The following is a 13,447-nucleotide window of genomic DNA, read 5'->3' as shown; positions in this document are numbered from 1 at the left end:
CCCACTAAGGCGGAGTGATCTGGGGGCGCTGGGACGTTCCCAATGCACCCCCTTTAGGCTCTGCTCCAAGGCCGCTTGTTGAGGCTGATGGTTCCCGGGTGCTTCCCCAACCACCTCGGCGCCTCCCCCCACAGCTCCCCACTGGGATCCACCTCCCCAAGTCCTCATGGGGTTACAGCAAGGTGGACCCCTTACATGCAGGCTGAATCCCACAGCTCAAGCCTGAGTCGCCCCCCCCCCACCGGGGACAGGTTGCCTGGCAACACCAGGCCCTCCCCCGCCCCAGCCCTGCCCATTGTGACCTATCCTTCACTCCTGCCTCCTGAGGGACAAATGCACTTGGTTGTAACCCTGCCCTGGCCCTGGGTCCCCTTCCCCACCATGGCCCATGACCCTAGAGGGTCTTCTCCATCCTTTGAGAGCCAGCTCCCCATCCCAGGGTCCTGGACCCTGACTCCTGCCTGCCACGCTGCCTCGTACATGGCCCTGAATCCCATCTTCCCGGTCACCAGCCGCGCTGCTGCTCCCCTTTTGCCGGCTCAGCGTGGCCATCTCATTCTCCGACTGCATGAGGTCCCTAACCCGGGGCCTTCCCTGGATGCAGGAGCCTGCCCACACGGCCCTGGCTTCCCAGAATGCTCAGGCCTTCACACGGCCACCCTGCGCTTTTAGATGTCACATTCCCCAAAATGCATCTCCCGGCCTCCTGTTTGCAGGGACGCTGCACCCCCGCCCCGGACCTCGCGTGGCCAAGGATGAAGAAGCCCTCCTCAGCGTGTGTAATAAAACCCGCTCCCCCACCCCCGGCCCCCAGACAGAGCCGCGAGCGTGCCAGGCCCGCCGGGGAGTGTTCCTTCCACGGCTGACGCGAGGCCGAGCCAGGCCCGCAGCCAGGACCCGCCGGCGGGGACCGAGGGGTGGGCCGCGTGCAGGCAGCGGACAGCTGGGCCCGGGCCCCAGGGGCACCTGCTCCAGGCCCGAGGGGTCCCGGCTCCCCTGTCCCTCTCTGACCCGCAACAGTGGGGCGCTGTGAGAACCTCCGCAAAGGACCGAGAGACCCAAGAAAAAGACCCCACGGGTCCAGCTTGACAAGACGTGGCGGTTAAGGGGACCCGCGGTCAGAAGTGCGTCCCGGCAGTGCTACCTCCCCTGACACGTGCCTCCGAGGCCTCTGGAGCCCCCAGGAGACCCAGTGGGGTGGCGGGCTATGCCCCTGAGGACCGTGGCGACAAGAGGTGAGGGGCTGTGCGCTCAGGGAGGCCTCAGGCCGCACCGCGGAAGGTCCCAATCCACAGAGCCTTGCCCTAGAATCTCCCTGCCGGGCCCTGCGCCACCCGCGCCCCCGCCACGCTGCGCTCGAATTTCCCACCGCCCGCCCTGCAGACACCGGCAGCCCCCCCTCCCCTCCGCTCCCCTGTCACAGTGCTCCCACAGGACGTGTCCCCTCCCCCAGCACAGTGTCCCCTCCCCCAGCACCGTGTCCCCCAGCACAGTGTCCCCAGCAGTGTCCCCAGCACTATGTCCCCTAGCACAGCATCTCCAGCACCGTGTTCCCCAACACAGTGTCCCCACACTGTGTTCCCCAGCACAGTGTCCCCCAACAGTGTCCCCAGCACAGTGTCTCCCAGCACAGCATCTCCAGCACCGTGTTCTCCAGCACTGTGTCCCCCAGCACCGTGTCCCCCAGCACAGCATCTCCAGTACCATGTTCCCCAGCAGTGTCCCCAGCACAGTATCTCCCAGCACAGCGTCCCCAGCACCGTGTCCACCAGCAGTGTCCCCGGCACCATATCCCCCAGCACTGTGTCCCCAGCAGTGTCCCCAGCACAGTGTCTCCCAGCACAGCATCTCCATCACTATGTCCCCAGCACAGTGTCCCCCAGCAGTGTCCCCAGCACCACATCCCCCAGAACAGTGTCCCCTCAGCACTGTGTCCCTCGGCACAGTATCCCCAACACTGTGTCCCCAGCACCTGTCCCCCAGAACAGTGTCCCCCAGCACAATGTCACCCCCAGCACAGCGCCCCTCACCACTTGGCACAAGTACAAGGTAAATGCTCAGTTGTTGAATAAAGTTGCTGACCAAGCAAAAGGTGATAAACATCACCTTTGCTCAGAACCCACCATCTATCACTGAGTCACGGGTGTCACCTAATCATGGGGCCCTAAGAGTAGGGCAGGCAAGACCTGCAGTTCCTTGGGCACCAGGGACATATTGGGGCCCAGCACAGGCCGCCCCAAGAGGGGCCACTTGGGCCTGAAGATTATTTTTAGTTGAAAGAGCTCAAAACCCAGCAGCTTCAGGAAAAGCTCTTCACCTCCCCTCCCCCGCCTAGATTTACATCAGAAAGGAGAGCCGGTGGCAGCGGCAACCCGGCGGCTGTTCCCAGAGATTCCCCGGTACCTCGGGAGCTCATCTGCATCACAGGGCAGCATTTGTTTCCCAAACACCTCCTCTCCCCGCCTGCTAATGGTCTTCCTCCCCCCAGGGCCCCCACGCCCATCCCCTGTCCTGAGCTCCGGAAGTCCCGTTGATGTAGGAAAGATGTTGGGATTCAGAGCTGACCCGTGGGCTGTCCCCAGGAGCTGTCCTGGGGTCGTGAGGAGTGGCCCTTGATATAGTTTCAAGTTGGGAGGGGGTGAGGGAGCACGTAAGTCTCTAAGGGATTTTGGAAGCAAGGTTTCCAGGACCTCGAGGGGGTTCCCTGTTGTTGGGAAAAGCTCATTTATTACTGTTTACTGAAAACCCAGTTCTGAGAACCTCCAGATGTAGATCAGCAGGTCACATGCTTGGGGGACGATTGCTAGCCTAGATCTTGGGGGGCAGAGATAAAGGAATTTTCCAAAGGAATGTTTGTATGTTAAGGTAGACTCACAGGGTCCTGGGGTCGGGATAACGTTAAGCTAAGATTGCCTTTTGCTCTTAGCAAAGTCTTGGCATCGAGGCAGGTGACTCCCTAGAGGAAAGTCACTCTGCCTGTTTCACGGACTTGTCAGTGGGTTCTAAGTAGTAAGGGAATTTAATTTTTTCCTTTTGACTTTGTTTCCCATGTTCCTTTGTTCCCATGGCCTCCCGTTGCCTGACAGTCCTTGGCAGCTCCGTGTCTGCCTGGATTCCCCGTATGCAGCAAATTAAATCTGATTTTCTCCAGTTACTCTGTCTCATGTCCGTTTGATTCTTCGTCCAGCTACAAGGACCTTGAAAGGCAGAGAAAATTTCTTCCTCTTCAACAGGTGGACGGGAAGGAGACTCAGAAGGAAGCACAGAGCTGCTACTCTAGAAAAGGAGAATCCAACTCGATCCACAAACACCAGTGGAGCCCTGCCCAGGGCCAAGGGCCCACCTGCCTGGCGTCTTCCAGTTGAGAAATGAGGTCGGTGACCCGAGTGTGGGCTCTGCCCCTGCAGGGTGGAGTCGGACGTATAAACCAACACTCCCATCTGACCTTTGGGAGATGCATGTCCCAGCCCCCAGGGGCTGCTCCATGGAAAGGACTAGAGAAACTGAAAGAGGGTTTGGCTGCTTCCACTCTGACCTCAAACTTTCTGGATGGGTTCTTCTTTCCAGGAGGTCTCCAGGCTTAGGCAAAAGACCCTGAGGGCAAAGCATCCCCCGCTGGGAATCGAAACCATCCCCTCAAGCAATAAGGACTGCCCTGTGTCCTGGAGACCCTCCCAAGACTGACCCCACGACAGTGATCAACCCCACCTGCACTGCTCACCTGCAAGGACCCCTCCACCTTTGTCCCACTTTTCCTGCCATAAACCTGGGAGTCTTTCCAGCACTCCGGAGATAGGCCTTGGGACACCCGTCCACTGGCTTCCCAGCATCGGCTTCCCTGAAATAAATCCCTTTCTTCTTTCACGGTCACTCATTTCTCTGCCTTTTGGGTTTTGTCTGCGGCTCATGGTCTGTTTGGGACCCCCGGGGCCGGGTGCTCGTGGGTCCCTGCGCACCAGCTGCAAAGCAACACCCAACCTGGCCTTTGAAAGACAGACTAGAGTCCTCCAGGTAGGCTTTTCGGGAGAAGTCGACGCTGTCTTCACAGAGCTTGACGGGAAGGCCAGTCTCAGGCACCAGGAGATTGTTCACAGAGCTCTCCTTCTCCCACCTAAAAACATCTGAGTCACTGGTGTGCTGCCAGACTCTACAGGTTAATTTAGAATATTCGGGTGATCAATAAATCTGTTTTTCTCCCATGGTCAATGTGATAATTCCCACATCAGTAAGACGTTCTCTACCAAAAATAACATTGAGGTGATGTTTGGCGAGCCAGTGTCAGGGTGGACTCGGCGAGGCATTAGAGGAGCGTGTCCACCTGCCGCCGAGCCTGCACCGAGATGCCCCTCGAGCCGACCCGCGCCATCCACCTGGCATTCGGATTCTGCAACTGGCTCCCTGGTACAGCTTTGCTCAGAACACGTTTTGAAACTTTCCATCTTGCCCAAATTTAGCATCTCCTTAATTAGCAACCTTTCCCAACAGCCTATTTTTAAACTCTCGTAGATGTGTATGGAATTTCTTTGCATCTTGCTGTTTAAACAGAACCAATAGTCACTTTCCCTGGTTTCCATACTGCCAAATTCTACTCATAATGTGATCCGATGAGGGGTTTTTTCTTCTATAATTTTACGTATCTATTCATGAGAGACACAGGCAGAGGGAGAAGCAGGCTCCCCAAGGGGAGCCCGATGTGGGACTCGATCCCAGGACCCCGGGATCACGTCCTGAGCTGAAGGCAGATGCTCAATCACTGAGCCACCCAGGTGCCCCCACCCCATGAGATTTTTGAGCAAGTTCTTTCTCCCAGCGTGTCATCACATAAGTCATATCGCGTGAAGGATTCGGTCTTAATGTTACGACCTCTTCTGTGCATCCGCATGATATTTTCAGCTCGTGCTCAGGATCGTCCAGACAGCATCTCCGCACACTGGATGCGGTTACACTCCAGGACCACTGCTGGCTGCACTTATTCCAGACCTGATTATTTTCCTCTGGGATGGCTTTCCATTGCAAAGTGGTTATTTAAGCAAGGGGTAGAAATAACAATACCCTCCAGCTCTCGTTGAATGCCTACTCTGTGCCAGGTACTGCTAGGCGATCGGCCCTTACCTCACTTGCTCCCCACGCGGGCCCTATGGGATGGAAATTCCCGGGGTTCCCACTCTGGGTGAGGAAACTGCAGGCGGTGGAGGTGATACAACTTGGCTGAGGTTGCCCAGTCACTAAGCTGAAGGTCTGGCACTTGAACCCGGGACTGGCAGTCCCCACCGTCCTGCTCTCAGCATCGAATCTTCTGCATCGCACAAAATACACCTTGACAAAATGACAAAAGTGAACACCACGTGCATTTTTGTGGTTGCGTCCCACGGTCGTGGTCACTGCCGCTAAGGCGCTTTCTCGGTTTATCTTTCTTAACTTCGGAATCACACCATGGTTTCTCAGGCACTGAGTGATGCTTCTTCATTTACTGCCCGGTTCGCATCGATTCTCAGACTTGAAGGCATTTCCGTTTCGATTAACAGTCTCCAATAATAGCCCAACTTTGTGACATTTTGTTCTTATATTTGGTGATAAATCACTGGTATAATTTCTGCTTATTGTCTCTTTACAGCGTTGTACATATTTGGCCTCATTTAAAACATTATCTGCAAAAAAAAATAAAAAATAAAAAATAAAAAAAATAAAAAAAAAAAATAAAACATTATCTGGGGGACGCTTGGGTGGCTCAGTGGTTGAGCATCTCCCTTGGGCTCAGGGCGTGCGTGATCCCGGGGCCCTGGGATCCAGTCCCACATCCGGCTCCCTGCATGGAGCCTGCTTCTCCCTCTGCCTGTGTCTCTGCCTCTCTCTCTGTGTCTCTCATGAATAAATAAATAAAATCTTAAAAAAAAATTATCTGAGCAATGCTATCTCGAACGTTAGTTTATACCTGCCGAAACAATTGACTTTTTTGTGTTTTTTTTTTAAGATTTTATTTATTTATTTGACAGAGAGAGCACAAGCAGGGGGATCAGGAGAGGGAGAAGCAGGCTCCCCACTGAGCAGGGAGCCCGATGCAGGGCTCAATTCCAGGACCCGGAGATCATGACCTAAGCTGAAGGCAGGCAGATGCTTCCCCGACTGAGCCACCCAGGCGCCCCAAACAATTGGCTTTTATTAACATGTAACTGTCTCGGTGGCCACTTAGATTTTTTTTTTAGTGCTTGAGCCTAAGGTAGGCCACTCAGCTACAGGCCAGTAAAAGACAGTGAAAGCATTGAGGGTCCCTGTAGAGAGCAAGATGGAGTCTCTCATGTCAAGCAATGAGGGTCCTGCAGCTACGAGATATCACCAGGACCAGCATCAGCTGACACCCCCAGAACTGATAACCAGCAAAACACAGGAGGTCTGCAGGAGCCCGAGATCAATTCAGTTAAATTCCTTTATAAAGGGGGAAGATTTGGAGCACCCGGGTGGCTCAGTCGGTTAAGCGACCGGCTCTTGGTTTTGGCTCAGGTTATGATCTCAGGGTCATGGGATGGAACCCCGAGACAGACTCTACAACTGAGTGTGGAGCCTGCCTAAGACTTTCTCCTTCTCCCTCTCCCCTCCACCACCAAAGCAGAGGGTGGGGGAGGATTTTTGCAGCAAACCATCAGACTTCCCAGACGCTGACCCCTCCACGTCTGACCACTTCAAAAAGGCACCTGCTGCAGAAGGCCCTGCCCGAATGAGGCCCCGGAGCAACAGAGATCCTTCCCCGCTGGAACGTAAGAAGCAGTGAGTGGCAAGAGCGGACCCGGACGGGCCAGAGGCCTTATCTCCACTGTGCGCCCACAGACTGGCTTTGTGCTTGGTTCCTTAACTTCCTACACCCTTCTGTTAATCGTGTTTGCTGTGTGGCTCGTCTCATGTTCTGCTCTGTGTACCGTGTAAGAAGCCAAGTTAATCATGTGGTGAAATGTCATCGAGTTTGGAATCCTGAATCTGCTTCATAATTATGATTAACTTTGCTTTATGATTGAATGAAGCAGGAATTGTGGAAAGATACAACTCGGGGGTGGCTTCACCGTGTGCTCATGACAGTCCCTTTCCTGCTTCCTTTTATTTATTTGCTTTAAGATTTTATTATTGAGCAATCTCTACACCCAGTGTGGGGCTTGAAGTAAGTCACCTGGAGATCAAGAGTCGCATGCTCCTCTGACTGAGGCAGCCAGGTGCCCCCCCTTTTCCTGCTTCCTTTTAAAACAGGATTCTGATGAGCTAACTTCAATCACAGAAGCAAGAGTGCAACACTTAATTTGAGGATAATTACCCTGCTGACAACACAGTGGTAGTGTCACACGACCTTGAAAGCCCATACCTTCCTGATGAAACCAATCACTCCAGTCCATTGATCTCAAGGGAAGAGCCAGAAAGGAAATCGGATTTCAGAGGGAGGCCCAAACTTTTTTTTTTCCCACCGTTGCCTCCCTGTCACATATTCCAAACATCTTAGTTTCTAAATTCAGTTGATATTTTATTTTTTTAATTTTTAAAAAAGACTTACTGGGGATTCCTGGGTGGCTCAGTGGTTTAGTGCCTGCCTTTGGCCCAGGGCACGATCCTGGAGTCCCGGGATTGAGTCCCACGTCAGGCTCCCGGCATGGAGCCTGCTTCTCCCTCCTCCTGTGTCTCTGCCTCTCTCTCTCTCTCTCCTCTATGTCTATCATAAATAAATAAATATTTTTAAAAAAATTTTTAATAAATAAAAAAGATTTACTTGTTTATTTGAGAGAGAGAAAAAGCATGAGCAGGACGGATAGAGGGAGAGGAAGAAAGAATCCAAAGGAGACCCCATGCTCAGCATAGAGCCTGACACGGGGCTCAATCTCATGACCCTAGGTTCACGACCTGAGCTAAAACCAACAGTTGGATGGTTAACTGACTGCCACCCAGTTGCCCCTAGTTGATTTTTATAAGTGAAAATCCTTGGGAATATTTTCAAGCAATATTTGAAAATTCTAGACTTATAATAGCCAATGATATGTCAGAAGGGTTAAATATACAGACTTGGCAAAAGCTCAGATGACATCATGATGGTTCTTGGTCGCTGGTGATGATTTTGATTTTCAAAGTGTTAGAACCCTGACAATAATTTGTCTACCTTAGAAAGAAAGAACGCTTAAGAGGAACAGGGCATCTATTTTTAGAAGTAGCAATTTCACAGATATCAGAGAACCAGACAGTGTACCAAATCAATTGAGTCACATTTAAGGCACAGGGTGGCGGGGTGGTGGGGGGGGAGGCTGCTCCCTAATGGAGAAAACAGATTAAAACACTTGACCCAGTTTTTATGAGAGTGCTTCATAAGCAAACTTCTAGTTCTAGAGTGTTTTATCCAGTCTGGTTCTAAGATCGATATTTCAACATAAATTGGGGTGGAAATATTTATCTGGACGTTTAAATGTGTCCGATTTCTAGCACAAAACATGCCAAATATCCAAGCGAATCTTGGAGATGATTTTAACCAGGCAAGTACTTTTCAGATCAAGTTTAAGTGCACGTTCATATTTCTTTTTCCTCAGTAGGGTGATTCATGTTCTGGACCAAGGTCAACAAGGCTGACTCTTACCAAAGGAGAAGGGGCGAAGCTCTAACGTGTCCAAGATTTAAAAAACAAAAAAAAAAACAAATCAAAAACCTAGTCAGATCTCTTAGTCGTTTAAAAGGAGTTTCGGGGTCAGATTAATGGAGTCAACTGGCTATTCATCATGTGCACAGGACCACATGAAGCTTGATGTCAAGTAGGACAAATGTGCTCAGCTGTCTTGGAATGTCGTAAGAAACAGCGCCGTTTTGCTTGAGATACACAGAATAAGCTGCTGTTTGGAAAGGGCCACCCGGCCTAATGCCCTTTTGGTGAGTTCATTGTTAGCTCTCACAATGCAATGGCTCCATCTAGAAATCTGGAATGACCGTCAGCTCCCTCTTGCCTGTCCCAGAATCAGCACAGTCAACGTCAGGGGTAAAGCCGGGTCCTCTTGCTGTGTGGCCCTTGTATGAGAGGGGGTTACAGCTTGATCCCAGGGCTCAACTTCATGGCACCGGAGGACAGAGGCTGGCATGGCCACCTCCACCCTTGGGCCTACCCCACATCTGGGTCCCTGGAAGAGGGCGGAACCGCCTCCCCTCACAGTCCTGAGCATGCATGAGTCTTGTAGCGTTGAACCACTTGGATTGATGGTTCCTGTTTCCCCAGACAGGATGCCAGTTCCTTGAGGGCGGGGACCATCCAGCATTCATCTTCGCGGTGCCAAAGCGTGGGCCACGACAGGCACATTCATCGTAATGCTGAGGGCAGGGCAGGAGGAAAGGAGGGCTGGCTGAGACTCAGACCTCATCCACACCCCATGTACCTCCACTCTTCATAGAGTATGTAGGTCATCAAACACAGGCCACGGAGTATGAATCCCTCTGCCTTCTGCCACCTGCCAGCTTATCCCCATCCACACACAGCTTCTCTCTCCCCCCGCGCCCTGGACCAAATCATCTATCAGAAGCCCTGGGCTCTGGATTCACCTCTTCCCATTACTAGAAAAAGAGGATATAGGGCTGTCCAGCTGTCGAGTTCCACCCTAAACATCTGTAGTATTTTTTGGAGCTGCTTATGAAAGGTCTTGGACTTCACCGTCAAACCTGGATCCAACCCCCTTCCTCTACCTACTGGCCTCATGAACCTCCCTTTCCTGGTGTGGAGGGTTTTATTGTTCCTCCAGAGGAGGGTGGTGTGCAGATCAGATCACAGCCAAGGGCGGACACTGGTTCAACAGAGGTTGTCATTCTTCACCCCAGTGTGAGGCTTTGGGGGTACAGATCCATCTTTATTTACCCAAAGAATCCCATGGTGCAGATATCAAAGCATTTGTATTCCTCACCTCCTTTCATGGGGCAATTTATGGAGCAGCACAGAAGAAATCCCACCCAGGGATGCCTGGGTGGCTCAGGGGTTGAGCCTCTGTCTTTGGCTCAGAGTGTGATCCTGGAGTCCCGGGATCGAGTCCCACATCAGACTCCCCGCAGGAAGCCTGCTTCTCCCTCTGCCTGTGTCTCTGCCTCTCTCTCTGTGTGTCTCTCATGAATGAATGAATAAATAAAATCTTTAAAAAAAAAAAAAAGAAATCCCACCCAAATCAGTTTTCTCATCGTATGCAATAATGTTTAAAGACAAGGCTTCTCGATTGTGAGCACCCAGTGGGACTGGCACTTAGCCTGATGCAATTTCCACCCTGTTGACAAGACAGCGATGGCCCACTCCAGTTCTGGGCCTACTTGAGCCTGTGACGCGGTGTTGGCAGGGAAGGGGCTGTCATACACCATTTACACCGCCATCGGACCCCTCACTGCTTCCCAGTCCCATTCTTTTTCTCTGTCATGTGCTCTTCAAAACCTTCCCCCTGTTGCCAATATGTATCCAGGAATCCTCACCTGTAGTAGATTGAGGATCTCCAGAGCTCTCCTCCAAAGGTATCAATGCAGGTCCTAGTCTCTGAAACCTGTAATTCGGGCTTTTCTGGAAAAAGGGTCTTTGAAGTTATGATTACATTAAAGATCCTGAGATGGGGAGATAAATCCTGATTATCCGAGTGGGCCCTAGACGCCACTGCGAGTGTCCTTATAAGAGGGAGATGTGACACACAGAGAAGCCATGTGACTGCAGGGACAGAGGGTGGAGGGATGTGACCACAGCCAATGACATCAGTAGCCACCAGCAGCTAGGAGGGGCAAGGAAATGATTCTCCCCTGTACCCTCCAGAGGGAGCGTGGTCTTTGATTTCAGCCCAGAGGTACAGATTTGGCTTCCAGAACCGTGCAACAATAAATGGCAGCTCTCTTGAGCCACCAAGATTGTGGCAATTTGTTACAGCGGCAATAGGAAATGAGTATATTGCTCTCTACTCCAATCTAATTTTTTATTCTTCATTTATTTATTTAAAAGATTTCATTTATTTGTGAGAGAGAGAGCACGAGCAGGGGGAGAGACAGACAGAGAGAGAGAGAGAGAATCAGGCTCCCTGCTGAGCAGAGAGCCAAATGTGGGGCCCCATCCCAGGACCCCGGGATCATGACCTGAGCTGAAGGCAGACACTTAACCAGCTGAGTCACCCAGGCTCCCCAAACCTAATTTTACGAAGGGACAACTCCTCAACCTGCAGTTGGGGCAGATTTGGACATCTAGATGCATGCTCAAAATGAAATGGTTAAGAGAATCACAGCTGATTGAAACTTCCCATTTCTAAATATGTAGAGCCTTCTGCTATCAAACCATACAGACCTTCCTCCCCCAGTTTACGAAAGGATTGTGTTCATTTGGTGCAAGAAATGCAAAGACACCAAGTTATATTGCTAATTACTAAAGCCCCAGAAGCAGACACCACCAGAACACAGTTTCTGGCTGTCGGGAGCAGATGTCCCGGGACACAGCCCTAGCAACAGGCCCCGAACTCTGGGAATACACAGGTTAACAGATGCCGTGTCTGCATCAAAGGAGCCCACAAGCTCGGGGAGAAGCTGGCCTGCAAGCAGCCGGTAACTAAGGGATGACTAGGTGTTACAGCAGAGCGACGGGAGCACAGAGGCGGGCAGCTGGCTCTCAGAGGAGAAATGGGATCTGCCGGCAGACAGAGAAGGAAAGAGATGTCCCCCAAAGTACCTTAACCAACTGTGCATGGCTGTGGATGTGTCAAGTGGAGGAACAGAGGGCAGCCACCTCTGTACCATTTTGTAGGTCATGCCCACCCTGGGGCCGCACCCAGCTGCTCTGCAGTTAGAGACGTGGGACTGACACGGACTGGCCCGGGAAGGGAGGAAGCAAATAGGAAGTTCAGCTACGAGCTTGCAGGGTGGCGTAGCTGTGGGTCACCCAGATGGAGATGTCTGACAAGAGGCTGGCTATATAGACGGTGTGAACTCTATATTAATACACATGCATGTGGTACAAGAAATCCTGTTAGGTTGCATCAGGGCATGGGTAATACAAAAAAAAAAAAAAAAAAAGGTTGCGCTCCCACTATAGGCCAGGCACAGTGCTAGGCTCCAGGCAGGAAGAGGTGAGGGACCCACTGGGGGCTGAGAGGGTCCCGGCAGGCAAATCCAAGAGAGTATGCCCAAGTGGTATGACAAGCTGCATGAGGCACTATGGGAGCACAGTGGGGGAGAACCAAACCCCAAATGAGGCTGAAGAGGTGAGGGATGGGGGAGTGGAATCCTGGGGTAGGGGGACAGGGGGGAGGGGAGACTAACATGAGCCAGCAGGATGAAACATCAATGGTGGTGGTGGTGGTGCTGGTGGTGTGGGAGGGGAGAGGACAACACACAAGACACCCAGAGGCAACAGACGGAGCGTGACTTGTTTGGGGGTGGGTTGGGGGGCAGAGGGGGATTCTAGGTGGGCCAGGTCGTCAGTCTGGTGGGTCACATCACATACATGGTTTGAATGTTAGCCTTAGAGCAAGTGAGGGCCACCAAAAACTTAAGCATGGGAGTGGCATGATACCTTTGGCTTTTTATTTTTAAAGGCTTTATTTACTTATTCATGAAAGACACAGAGAGAGGCCGAGACACAGGCAGAGAGAGGAGCAGGCTCCAGGCAAGGAGCCCGATGCGGGACTCGATCCCGGGACCCCTGGGTTGCACCCTGAGCCGAAGGCAGATGCTCAACCGCTGAGCCACCCGGGTGCCCCGACCTTTGGCTTTTAAAAAAGATCGCCTGGATTGCAAAGTGAGGGTGGATTAAAAGGGAAAAATCGGGAAGCTGAGAGAGCCATCAGGAAGCTTTTGGGGTGAAAAGTGGTTATAGTCTCAGAGGCACATTCAGGGGGTGGACAGACGGGATTTGGTGATAGGCTGCACCCGAGGAAGGAGCAGACACGGTGCCCAAGTTCTGAGCTCAGCCACCTGAGCTCATGTCTCGGGGATGGAGGGGACTGCAGTGGGGGAGCGTAACTAAGTTCGGAGCCTCAGGAGACCCCACGTGTGAGGCTGACACAAGCCTTGAGCAAAGGCGGCGGAGGAGGGAAGGTCAGACCAGAGCTAGAGGAGCCAGGGCAACGAGGCATCCGTGAATCAAGCGGGTTCGAAGAAGGAATTGGTAGAGACCACAAACCCAACAGGTCAACTGAAAGCCTGAGGTTTCTCCTGGACCTGCGGGTCAGGTCCGGGGCAGGGACGTGTGAGGGCAAAAGCCTGATGGCGTGGCTGGAAGTGGAGACACCAATGCGCATCTTCCCGAGCAGCTGGCGAGGAAGGTAAATTGAGAGACACGGGGGCCGTAGAACAGTAACGAAGAAAACCTGGCTCCTGCCACACCCTTCCTGGCTTCCCACCTGTAAAGTGGGAATAACAATGTGCACTGGCCCAGACTAATCTGGGGGGGCGGGGGGGGGGCCTAAACCTCAAGGCCCTGGGAAAGTCTTGCAATCCCATT

The 13,447-nt window shown here is 52.4% G+C and overlaps 1 long non-coding RNA gene across 1 annotated transcript; it reads left to right on the top strand.

Moving 5' to 3' along the window:
- Positions 1 to 297: 297 nt before the first annotated feature.
- Positions 298 to 3,870, top strand: LOC140621725 (uncharacterized). The gene is made up of 3 exons (XR_012021489.1): positions 298 to 1,235; positions 3,234 to 3,373; positions 3,568 to 3,870. It is a non-coding gene; the product is annotated as an uncharacterized lncRNA (long non-coding RNA).
- Positions 3,871 to 13,447: the final 9,577 nt, after the last annotated feature.

Source organism: Canis lupus, chromosome 30 (genome assembly GCF_048164855.1).
Source record: "Canis lupus baileyi chromosome 30, mCanLup2.hap1, whole genome shotgun sequence".
NCBI classification, from domain to species: Eukaryota; Metazoa; Chordata; class Mammalia; order Carnivora; family Canidae; genus Canis; species Canis lupus.
This window is presented reverse-complemented; position numbering and strand designations above follow the sequence as displayed.